This window comes from Mercenaria mercenaria, chromosome 2 (assembly GCF_021730395.1).
Source record: "Mercenaria mercenaria strain notata chromosome 2, MADL_Memer_1, whole genome shotgun sequence".
In the NCBI taxonomy this organism is placed as follows: domain Eukaryota; kingdom Metazoa; phylum Mollusca; class Bivalvia; order Venerida; family Veneridae; genus Mercenaria; species Mercenaria mercenaria.
Window position 1 is genome coordinate 55,033,613 of NC_069362.1, and position 14,031 is coordinate 55,047,643.

The following is a 14,031-nucleotide window of genomic DNA, read 5'->3' on the forward strand; positions in this document are numbered from 1 at the left end:
TGTGTGTGTGTGTGGTGTGTGTGTGGGGGGGGGGGGGGGGGGGGGGGGGGGGATAATGCAAGACACAAAAGACGCCTTCCATTCTAGAATTATTTAGGCAAATTTGCGTTTATACTGTTCTGTTTCCCCCCGCTTACATACGTTATTGATTGGATATTTAACAGGTTTGAGCCTCGGGACGGTATGCGCGACAGAACTTGAATTATTCAAGGTCTTAACCACGGGGTCCCTGTTTCTGGTAATAGGAATTAATGTCTCGTGTCTTTGCCAATATCTCGTAAGTAGATGAAGATGAAGGTGGTTCTGAACGAAAACGAAACCCTCAGTATAAGTTTGAAAAATACATTGCATGTCTTTTTAATATGGTGGTATGTTAGGACACATATTTTTAGATTAAGTATCTCGAGCAACTCAACAAATTGGCATGCGAATCGAAATAAGATGTGCACTAAATAAGATTTTGAGCGCCAGAAATAACAAACTGGATAACCGGCTTCCGGGCGCCCCCCTGGACAAAAAACCCCACTGGAAATGTAACCCAGCTGTAGATTGGTAGGTTTAAAATTTTTTCATTTAATTTCTAATAAGAAGAAGCCAATTCTTGAAATCAACATGTCGAATTTGTCAAGGAATAAACATGGCTTACATTTACAATATCTTGGCCAAAAACGATCGTTATGTTTTTAGACAATTCACTAACAATTTTTTTTTTTTTAGTTTGAAAAATCGAGCAAAAATCCAAAGTTTTTTGCGCAATTTGTTTTGTTTATGAATAACATGTAAAACTTTTATCATCTGGTTTAAACGGATTGTCCCTTTTGGAACACATGTGTAAGTCTCCGGGTTTTACGTATTCCTGAAAAAATATATAAGCCGTTAAATAAGCATGGTCGAAAAAAAAAGGGCTGGGCGAAAAACGGGCGCTAGTGCTGTCCGCTGAACTCGGATGTTAACATTTATAGAATATCCATTAACTCCGATGATTCTGAATACTTTTGTATGTAAAAAGTATTACTGGCATGATTTTGACGGAAACGTAGTTATTTTAAAAAACGCACTTTCATTTCAAGAGGCTTTATGACTATATTTCCTTTCCGGAAAAGATATAAACCTATGGAAAAACATGATATTTGAAATTTGGTCTATGCATGTAGAAATTGCCAGTCCGACACAAAATACTTAAATATAGTTTCTGTGTTAAAGAGTTTTGTGATACTGGGCATTTGAGGTGGTCATTCGTGATTGGGCCTCAAAATACTTGTATCATTGGTACACAACACAAACAAAACAATTGCGCAAAACTTTGGATTTTTTTCTCGATTTTTCAAATTGGAAGAAATTGTTAGCGAATATCTAAAAACAATAAACTAATCGTTTTTGGCCCAGAAATTGTAAACGTAAGCCATGTTTCATTCCCTGACAAAACTGTCAATTTTATTTGCAGGAACTGACTTCGTTTCAATAAAAAAAAATGAAAAACTTTACCTACGATTTACAACTGGTTTTACATTTTCCAGCGGATTTTTTGTCCAGCTTTGACAAGGCATTCACAGAAAATAAGTCATGGCGACCACGTTTTTGCCATATCAGCGTGCCATATATAATTTGAGCGGTCGAATTTTCGTTCTCCCCCTTCACTGTAGAGGAAACTACTTCCTCGCGCTAAAGACGCACTGCTAACTTCCGCGAATGTTCCAATTCATCACTGTGTAAATAACATTCACGTTACGAAAAGTTGGCTTCTAAAACTGGTCATTCGGGCTAACTCTTTTTTCTCCCTAATAAACCTGGCTCCGCTTTGATGTTAAGTGGTTAAATTATGATGAAACAATGATGTTATTGCGTTGCATACGTCACAGAACGAAATGATATGTTATTTCTTTATATGTTTTGTTAAAGGAGGAGGGAAAAAGGGAAAATTTAAAGAAACATTTTTCGGGTTTTGTGTCGAGGGGTGTAGGAGCCGGGTGGCAGAGTGTGTTTATATGTCGGTTTGGGTTGGGGTTGGGATGTTTTGTACGACGGCGGGTGATGGAGAACTAAGCACCGTGAAGAAATGAAGTAACTGGTCAGGGTGGGGAGGGTTTAAGTTTTATGTTGAGGGTTTCGTGCATTGTTGCAATGTTTAAATCTTCGTCTAATCAAAAACCACCTATACTATAAGTTTTTCTCTGGGCGCAAAACCCAGGTCAACCAATCCTGAACGCATTTCTAATGGTTTATCTACGATCTACGACCCAGGCCGACCAATCCTGAACACTTTTCTAATAGTTGATCTACGAGCTACGACCCAGGCCGACCAATCCTGAACACTTTTCTAATGGTTGGTCTACAAGCTACGACCCAGGTCGACCAATTCTGAACAGTTTTCTAATGGTTGATCTACGATCTCCGATCCAATTCGACCAATTCTGAACTCATTTTTAATGGTTGATCTACGATCTACGACCCAGGTCAACCAATTCTGAACTCATTTTTAAAAAGGTTGGGTCTACCAGCTACGACCCAGGTCAACCAATTCTAAACACTTTTTTCTAATGGTTGATCTACGAGCTACGACCCAGGTCCCAAACCCAAATTCCCGAACGCATTTCCTAATGGTTGGATCTACATCAACGACCCGGTCAACCACATCTGAACACTTTCTAATAGTTGATCTAACGATCTACGACCCAGGTCAACCATTTCTGAACTCTTTTCCAAATGGTTGATCAACGATCTACGACCCAGGTCAACCAATTCTAAACACTTTGCTAATGGTTGATTTACGAGCTACGACCCAGGTCGACCAATTCTGAACACTTTTCTAATGGTTGATCTACAATCTACGACCCAGGTCAACCAATTCTAAACACTTTTCTAATGGTATACTTAAATATAGTTCTGTGTTAAAGAGTTTTGTGATACTGACATTTGAGGTGGTCATTCGTGATTGAGCCTCAAATATACCTTGTATTATTGTAACACATACACAAACAAAACAATTTGGGGCAAAACTTCGGATTTTTGCCTCGATTTTTCAAACTCAAGAAATTGTTTAGCGAAAAATCAAAAAAACATAAACTATCGTTTTTGGCCCAGAAATTGTAAACGTAAGCCATATTCATTCCCTGACAAAACTGTCAAGTTGATTTGCAGGAACTGACTTCGTTTCAATAAAAATAAATGAAAAACTTTACCTACGATTTACAACTGGGTTACATTTCCAGCGGATTTTTTTGTCCAGCTTTGACAAGGCATTCACAGAAAATAAGTCATGGCGACCACGTTTTTGCCATATCAGCGTGCCATATATAATTTGAGCGGTCGAATTACGTTCTCCCTTCACTGTAGAGAAACTACTTCCTCGCCGCTAAAGACGCACTGCTAACTTCCGGCGAATGTTCTCAAATTCATCACTGTGTAGAAATACATTCACGTTACGAAAAGTTGGCTTCTAAAGCTGGTCATTCGGGCTAACTCTTTTCTTCTCCCTAATAAACCTGGCTTCCGCTTGATGCTAAGCGGGTTTAAATTATGATGAAAACAATGATGTTATTTTTCGTTACATACGTCACCAACGAAATGATAGTTTTTTTTCTTTATATTTTTGTTAAAGGAGGAGGAAGAAGAAAATTTAAAGAAACATTTTTCGGGTTTTTTGTCGAGGGGTGAGGGGGGCGGGTGGCAGAGGTGTTATATGTTCGGTTGGTTGGGGTTGGGATGTTTTGTACGACGGCGGTGATGGAAGACTAGGCACCGTGAAGAAATGAAGTAACTGGTCAGGGTGGGGAGGTTAAGTTTTATGTTTGAGGGTTTCGGTGCATTGTTGCAATGTTTAAATCTTCGTCTATCAAAACCACCTAAACTATAAGTTTTTCCCTCTGGGCGAAAACCCAGGTCAACCAACCCAACGCATTTCTAAGGGTTTTATCTACGATCTACGACCCGTCCCCAATCCTGAACACTTTTCTAATTTTGATCTACGTGCTACACCCGGGCCGCCCAAAATCCTGAAACTTTTCTAATGGTTGCTACAGCTACGACCCGGTCGACCAATTTTTAACATTTTTTCTAATTTGATCTACGATCCCGATCCAATTCGACCAAATTCTAAACCTTTTTTAATGGTTATCTACGATCTACGACCCAGTAAACCCAAATTCTAAACCTTTTTTAAGGGTTGATCTACCAGCTACACCCAGGCAACCAATTTAAAACATTTTTCTAAGGTTATCACAGCTACACCCGGGTCAACCAATTCAAACCATTTCTAATGGTTGATCTACATCAACGACCCGGTCCCCCCCAATTCTGAACACTTTTCTAATTTTTGATCTACGATCTAAACCCGGGTCAACCATTTCTAAACTCATTTCCGATGTTGACTACGATCTCGACCCGTCAACCAATTCTAAACACTTTGCTAAGGGGTTTGATTTACGAGCTACGACCCAGGTCACCAATTCTGAACACTTTTCTAATTGATCTACAATCACGACCCGGGTAAACCAAATTCTAAACCTTTTCTAATGGTTGCCTACACTACGGCCCGGGTCGACCATTCAAACAGATTTCAAAAGGGTTGATCTACGATCTCCGACCCAAAGTCCCCCAATTCTGAGCTATTTTTAAGGGTTTTGATCTACGATCTACACCCCAATAAACCCAAATTTTTAACATTTTTCTAAGGTTCTCTACGAGCTACGCCCCCGGCCCACAAATCTGAACTCTTTTCTAAGGTTTGATCTCGATCTACACCCAAGTCAACCATTTCTGACCTCTTTTTTAAGGGTTTTTTACGAGCTAAGCCCCCGGGTCGACCTTTTCAAACACTTTTCTAAGGTTACACGATCAAGACCCGGTCGACCAATTCTAAACCTTTTCTAAGGGTTGACACGATCTACGACCAAAGTCGACCACTCTAAACATTTTTCTAAGGGTTGATCTACGATCCGACCCAGTCGACCAATTCTGTCTCATTTCTAATGGTTGATCTACGATCAGGGCCCAGGTCGCCCAAATTCAAACACTTTTCTAATGGTTGATGACAACCTCCTTGGCCCTTCCTAAGCATTGTTGGATGAACTTGGGGGAAGGATGGGGTGTTTTGGCTTTTTTTGGGAAACCCTTATAGGCGGATCTTTCTGAGGCGGCTGAGCAAAGTGCACGTAATCAGTTTTGTCACTTTTGTTTTCCCCCATTTTGCGCCTTAAAAAACAAGGGCGGAAATTTACTAATCTGAAAAATTTGGAATCTGCTGCAATGGGGCCCATATTTTAAACCCATAGAAAAGATTATGTTGACCAAATTTAATCAAAAAGGGCTTAAGTAAAAACTGTTATAGTGAGTTCGTAAAATAAGGTCGTATCTGCTACTTACGACCATTTCTTTTCAATCATACTTAAAAGAAATGTCGAAGAGGAAGGTCGTATCTGTTACTTATGACATTTTCATTGTAACCAGAAAGAAGGGGTATTTCGTAAAAGAAGGTCGTATCAGCAAATAAATTCTATTATTGCCTCTAAATGCGCTGCTTGCAAGTGTAATTTTATGTCCAAGAAACAAACGTGATATGTTTTATATATGTCAATATAAATATACATACAGGAACAGCTGATCAACTTTTCCTTCAACTTACACTTCAGTATTTGTTTCATATTTATATTTTTATAGTTGCCGTTAATTATTACAAGGCGGATGGGGTATACATTTTTCCGCCTATCACTTGTACAAATATTTTAGGTATGGATCATGCTCCGTTTTACTTTAAGTTAAAGCTAGCCAAGTTTAAATGAGCATAAACAGAAGTTTGAAAGATACCCTTACTCCTTCCATAGAAACAATAACTATATCACTATGTCTATATAATTGTCAACCATTTTTAACTGATATCAAGTTCGCGGAGTATTTTTTATTTATTTAACGTCGCACCGACACATGATAGGTCATATGGCGACTTTCCAGCTTTAATGGTGGAGGAAGACCCCAGATGCCCCTCCGCGCATTATTTCATCACGAGCGGGCACCTGGGTAGAACCACCGACCTTCCGTAAGCCTGCTGGATGGCTTCCTCACATGAAGAATTCAACGCCCCGAGTGAGGGTTCGAGGCTCGAACCTACATCGATGAGGGGCAAGTGATTTGAAGTCAGCGACCTTAACCACTCGGTCACGGAGGCCCCTTAAGACCGCAGAGTAAAGAGGAGAGTAAGTATATATAGGTCTACTAATAATGTATTTATTTTACCAAAGTAAAATCAGACACATTTATTTTTAAAATTATAAGATGAGACAACACAAAACTATTTTTGTTTTTTAAGTGTTTTAATATTATTATAAAATGAAATGAAACATTCTATAAGAAATAACGATAAAATACCAGAATAAAGGGAAGTAATGCATATTTTACTAAAATGAATATACAGCCTACACAGCATGTTACTAGACGGTGCCGTGTATTTGGCGACAAATAAAACACAGTTTATAAATTAATCACAAACTGGGAACATATTTAACAAGATCTAGTCTATTTAACATTTGATGATAATTAATTGTAACAGATCCGTGATCCCCACCCTAAGAAATCCTTAGAAGATAATAAAAAAAGAAAATGATTTTTCGAATAGGCAACATTATGGTCGCATTCAAAGTGTATGTGACTGCTGCGACATGCGCCCTTACGCAATTCATATTGATGTTAATTACCTCAAAGAAAAAAGAATTTTACCTTAAATTAATTTCATCATTTTTCCAAAATTTAACAAGTGAACTCATAATAATGTGAAAATAAGGGGTATAATTGTATATTAAAGTGCAGTGGAATAGGCGTTCTTAAATGCTCCTAAGATGCCCTAGAATGCAAGAAATGAAACGCTTAATTTCAAACGTTTTCGGGTGTCCATGCCTCGGACCCCGGCAGTGGTCAGCTACTTTTCTATAATAAGCCTGTTCAACACAAACTTATTGATAACCCTGTACTTGTAAACGGCTAACAACCGAAAAATTCACATCAAATAATCAGTGTATAAAGACACATGTTTGTCATAGTAAAGGCTCAGTTGGAACCCACCTCCCCCTCCCACTGGAACTGCGCATGAAATTACATATGCGTTCTGCTATGTCACAACTATTCCAAGAAATTCTTATTTCTAGATGAAGTAAGTTCTTTGGCATAAACAGTCACTTTCCATTTTGATAACAACAACGTTGATAACAGACGAACGAACAACTTTTCAACTTAGGTAGTTGGTCATCCAGAATTTTGGGATATTATATAAAATCTATGAAAATAATATGCAAAATGATACCATTACTCTATTTCATTTTTAGCAACACACTGAGTACGACATGTTTATTATGTTTAATAAAATTTCCGAAAAAAGATTTTATATCGCCCCTGACTGATCGATGTGATAATTGAGCTGAGATGTTTGTGCCTGCTTTTTAATTTTGTCTTTTGGCAGTTCCTGTGATATGCTGGCTCCATAACCTCAGATCCCCTTTCTAAATTCCAGTTTGTTTAGTTCTGCTCATTGTTTTCTCGTTTAGGGCAAACCCATTATTTTAACTGGGGACCATACGCCGCTTTTCATGGAATTACACGCTTGTGTAGCATCGAAGGTTCCATGTGCACCGCCGTATGAACACATCTGCGGATGCCTCTGAATTGTTTTATGTACTTTTAGCATGTGTAAATGTTGAGTTCTGCTCAATCCGGGGCTAGAGGGCGTGGACGGTAGCATGCATTTTAACTACCGTCCATGAACAGGCTCAGTCAAACCGAGCCTGCAACATTTTCGTTTTTGTTGTGTTGAGCGACCTGTGGAGTTTCCACTTTTTCTATTTTACTGTTATCACATTATAATTGAAGAAGAGTGTAAGGAATATTGTTAACGGTACAGAGATGCCCTATATCATATCTTAGCGCAACTATATAATGTAACTTTAATGAAAATTGGTATTTTGTACTTCAAAGTTTTGTTGAAATTTAATGTTGTTCAATAATTTAAGAACATACTGTTTGCAGTTATTTTCATTTGAATGAAGTTCCTAATGTTTAACATTTTCAAATAAAAAGAACGCAAATTGTACTGTACTTTTCGTTTGATTGCTCACTAATATTGCTTCATTTTGTTTGAAATATAATAGAGTTATTATAACAGTAGCTAGATCTGGGATTTTGATATGGCTTTTGTGGATTTTGCCAGATCGGATCTCACGAAGCGCACAAGCGCCCAGTGTGATCCGACCTAGCAAAATCCACAAAAGCCAAATCAAAATCCCAGATCTAGCTACTTGTATGACCCTTGTATTATATACTTTGTTGTTTTGTTATTAAATGAAATCTTCAATGTTTATCGATATTGAAATGGAACTTAGTGAAGATTTTATGTGTGCTATTTATAGAACTGTGTCAGCTCATGAATATCAATGAAAGCAGTCCGGCAGTATACATGTACAATACAGCAGGTACAATACGGAATTTAAAGGTACAGTACGGTTTTTTTCTGCCTTTTCACATTTAATTGTGAAATACAAGCCGACTTTTACAGAATTTAGGTATATAATAAAAATGTATTATTATATATGTTACTATAAATAGTAACTAAAAAGCTGTTTAAAACGGTCATTACGACTGAGGAATCCATAATAGCGCAGTGCGCCTCACGCGCCATAATTATAATGGCCCCTTTAACTGGAACATCAGCGCGTTCTGACGTTAACGTCACGTAGCAAAGTCATTATTGCGGGTGAAAGGGTGCTGAATCGTTTTCAGATTGATTGTCAAATAATGAATGACTGTTGATGAAAAAATCAATACAAATGATGCTTATGCCCCATCAGTTTGAAGAAACAAATATGTTAAATGAAAATAACAATATGAATATGAAGCGAAGATATATAATGAAAGGTCAATAAACGACTGGTTGTACCTTCTTGCTATAATGGCACACCTAGTTTCATAATAGTCCTCGGGCTATAATGACACTAGGTGTGCCATTATGGCAAGAAGGTACAACCATGTCGTATATAAACCTCTTAATAATGGCGGAAGACCCAAAAATATAACTCGGACTTAGACAATGCGCTTACAATGAGTACACTATTCTTATACTGAAATACAACAGTTAGCCTATTACCTGTTGAATTTCAATCATAAACTTTGCGAAGTAGCAAGAAGAAGCAGTTACGACTTGGTCAAAAGTTTGAATAACGTGTAATATTTGGAAAAAAGGTCGTATGTGGCAGTTACGACCTTATTACATCGCATGGCTTCCTTCATTTTTACGAAAATTAAAAAGTAGTTTTCACTTTTCGAGCATTATTTATTTATTTCTTTAGACCATATAATTGTTCTAGTGTATAATCAAATGCACCCGATTTATGCTTTTAATAAAATCTAATAGTTCTAACCTAAAATGGATTGTCTTCTTTGTAGTTAGTTTTTCGTGTTTTCTCAAAATAGCATTTTTGCACTTACGACCTTATTTTTCTAAGGGCGCTTTTGTTTGTAACAAACTCAGTTCGGTTTCAAACCGGTTTGCCAAACTTTCGATTTGTTTTGTAAAACTGGTTTTGATCTTGAAATGGTTTGTGTCATTTGTTTTCAAAAACCGCTAACCGGTTTGTCAAACCGACCAAACTGCCCCCGGAGGCGGTTTGTTCGGTTTGTTGTATCCGAAATTTATTGCAGTTCGGGAAAAAAGACGGACCGTGTGGACCAAAATGGAAACGGGTAAAAAAAATTAAGAACTGGTTCATTTCCGGTGAAAACCCGTGGTAATCTTTATGCTCAGCCGAATTCATTTGTCAATAATTACTTCTAAAAACATTCTCTTTGATTGGCATACATCGATCGTTTTCATCAGTTTCTCTACCCTTACCAAAATATCAGGCTTCCGGCGAACGTTGCGGCAAATTTGCCGCAAACGTTTTGGTGAATTTGCCGCAAACTTTCTTTTGGCAAACTTTTACCATGCAAATTAGTTTGCGGCAAATTTGCCGCAAACAATTTATGCAAATGGATATGCAAATGAAGTTTGCAGCAAATTTGCGGCAAACCTAATTTGCATGGTAAAAGTTTGCCGCAAATTCGCCAAAACCTTTCTGGCGAACCTCTGGCAATGTTCTGGCGAGCTTTTGGCAAACTATTTATGCAAATTAGTTTGTGGCGACTTTGCAGCAAACAATTATGCAAATTTGTTTGCCGCTAAAGTAACAGACCTTTTGTTTTTGAAGAACAAAGGATATATTTTCAAGAAAAGTAAGGAAGGTCTATTAAATTAGCAAAATATCATCTGCTAATAATGATTCATCTTTTTAAATAATTATAAAGAAACAATACAAATGCACGAGATCATTATGATAAAGTATGTCATTAATAAATATATTTTATGCTTACATGAGTTTGAAACTCTTTAAATATTTTAAAGGAACTGTTGTGAAAGCTGATAACTGATTTGCAAAAATTTCCTCTGTGTGCAAATGTCTTAATAAATTTGCAGATTCACTAAATTATTTATTGCAATCTATTGTATCTAATGGTCTTTAGGTGACACATGTCTGAAATAAACAAAGGCTAACCGTAAAAAAATCATTTCTCTCTGCTTTTGCATGCGTAATAATGTGAAAACTAACCTTACATCGCAACATTTATCCACGGAATTAAACACAGTATACTTCGGTGATTTATCCATCTTTTTGTGGAAGTTTTTGTTTAGTAAAGAAACATCCGTAATTCATGTTAATACATCGATGATCAACTACTGTTTGGCAGTTTGAAAATGGAGCCAAACTCTATGCAGCCAATAAAAACAAAGAAGTCATGTGATACTGTTCTGGCAATCCTCTGGCGAACTTTCACATCTGGTCAGATAATTAAAAGATCATATGGCGAATGTTTTGGAGAAGAAAATATAGATAAAAGATTCTGGTGACGTTTTGGTGAACAAAATCATGTGATAACGTTCCTGGCGATGTTATGGCAAACTCTTAATTTAGTAAAGTCTGTGGTGAGTTTGCAGCAAATTCACCGAAACGTTTGCCGAAAGGTCGCCGCTACCGGCGAACTCCTGCAAACATTTATTACTCTGTTCTGGTGAACTAAAATGTTTGCGGCAAATTTACCGCAACTTTGCGGCAAATTTGCCGCAAACTTTTCATTTTGGTAAGGGTAACCATCGAAATATTCCATTCATTTCGTTCCAAGATTATTCGACCTCCAACAGTCCAAAATCCAATTGCTGTTATAGAATTAAGTTTTAATTTATAGTAAATGTGTCTGTTTCTGAAGGATAACATACATATGCAATATTTTGTATTTTCAAAAATAAATGTGTCTGTTGCTAAGCAAGGGATCACTTCTTGTAGTGTAAAGAAACACACTTACTTTTGTAAGAATTCTAGGTTCAGGTCCTAGCAAGAAGCTCTATGCACATTGACATAACTTTATATGCACATAAACATCATTAGTATATAAATACATATGCAAAGCAGTTCTCTAGCCTGACTAAAAGATGCAGTTTTAAATTTTAAGAGCAAAATGAGTTTTTTTTTTATTTTCATGCATACAACTATTCATATCAATTAACAATTCATTTTCCAACTAAATTTTCATTTTTTATCCCTGACAAGATATTAATGGAAAATAAATTGACTGACAGCTCTAGGACCTGTTAACTTATGCAGAAAAATGGCCGAAAAACACTGCAAAGTCATAAATACTTGTGGGTGGGGGGGGGGGGGGCTAATTTTCATGGATTTCATAGTTGTGTAATTAATTTCTAACAAGCCCATAAATACCATCGTTTTTATCTTCAAAAGTTGAATTCCAAAAATTCGTGTCCCCATGAAATAGCCATTTCAATATAGACAAAGCAGTTATCAACAACAAAAATAAAATGACTATTAAGTCTGTAAAAAGAGCTGATCCTTGTTGTCAAATGTTGTACAATTTATTACAATGCTAACTTCGGAAACAAGTTTGCACAAGTTTGTTTCAGTTGATAATGCACTGTCTCATTAGTGCCTTGATGATGGTGACTTTCCCCTTGTAACTCACAGGTTCTGTTGGTTGTTCTGACTGAGCTCCTAGCTTAGCCAGTTTGTCTGCCTCTTCATTGCCTGCAAGTCCACAATGGGATGGAATCCACTGAAGTGCTACTTCGCAGGTTATACTCATGCTCTGCATTCTCCTGGCTAGCTGCGGAGCTTTCTTGTTGATCAGAGCTTCCATGACAGACAGTGCATCTGTAAGAAAGACGACTGAGGAGCTTTCTTCTGCCGAGTCTTCAATCATTGAGACGGCCTTCATGAGTGCTTCAGTCTCTGCCTTGTAATTGCTGCAGTTTTTCCTGTGGCTGCGTGTAGTGTAGTGTCAATTCACCGAAATACATATAATTATATACATAAGTATCAATTATGTTTAATAATGTATATCCATGGTTTCTGGTCACCCTTAATACAGTGTATTAAGTATTATCTGATCAAGTCAGGAGTGTCATTGGATGCCATCCAACTCATTGTTGCCAGATTTTGGATGTACAGTGTGTCATCAGAAAAAAATGTCAGAGATTAAATATGTCAACCATTTTTTGAAAAGTCTTAATTAATATTTATTTAAACAAGTTTTTGTGAGGTAAGATACACTCTCTGACCTAAAATACAACTGGTTACTTAAATCAGTCCAGCACCAGAGTCAGAGTATATGTGTTTTGCTTGAACCTTGAGTAGTATAACATCATCTATTTTTGCACATTAACTACATCACAACTGTCAAACTTTGCTGAGTGTGTCTAAAACAAGGAAACAGCAATGATTTCAGTTTAGGAGTTATCCCTGTTACAAAACACTTAATCTCTAATTTTCATCAAATTGAAATAAAAAAAACAGTCTGCTGGATAGTGGATACAGTTAAATGATTACATCTCAGTCTTTGTCTTTGTGGCCGGATGGTTAGGGTAGTTGATTTTAAATTATTTGCCCTTCACTGCTGTGTGTTCGAAACCTTGCTCAGGGTGTAGAATTCTTTCATGTGTGGATTTTTAAGTAATCCAGCTGACTTAAAGGACAGTGGCTTAACCTAGCTGCCCGCCCATGCCTTAAATAATGCATTGAAAGTTGATATATGATATAATTCTGTCAGTCTGACATTAAACTTAACAAAAACAAACATTTGTATTCACTCAATTGGTCTAATGGCTTATGTTGTTGAGTGCAAAAGGCAGTGACTCAACTGTCTATGCCATAATTAGCCTTGCTATATACACATGTTAAATAGTGTCGGCACATGAGGAGTAGTAATAGTAGTATATGTTATTTAATATGTTTGGCTCTTAGATACAAAATCTGTCATTTATCTCCATTTAGAATAAATTTAATCACCAGTTTTTCTAGATTTGTCATTTTGTTCATACAAACCGCCTGTTTGTTCAAGAACTCATTTAAACAGAAACCAGTTTAAGTTTATCAGGCTGGTAACATTGCCCGATCGGGCTTACGACACAAAAAGTAATATTTCTTGACAAATAATGAAGATATTCTTTCAAACTTGGTCCATTTATTAAGCATTACATATAATGCTTATCAAGATAGAAATAACTTTGTTGCCTTCAGTTTAGTTAGAATTACTTCCCTTTTTCAGATTTTTATGATGCATAATTTTTGAAGTCCAAAAAAAAAATTATGTTTTAATGCAATGTTTAAAACAGAAAGGGTTCAGTGGCTTTCTATTGCTCCAAACTTGTGCGCCAATACCTTTATTCTATATATTTAGGGTAAATACTTTGTTTCTAGTGCAGATGTATGAGCAATTTTTTTAGAACTAACATTTCTCTATAATGTTGTAAGTGAAAGCAGAGTAAAATGTATACATTCATGTACTAGCGCAATAATTTAGAGCATTAGAAAGCCATTTAACCCTTTTTTGTTTTAAACTTAGCATTAGAATATTGTTTTTTTGGACTTCAAAGATTATGCGTCATAAAAATCTGAAAAGGGGAAATAATTCTACAAAAACTGAAGGCAACCAAGTAATTTTTATTCTAATTTG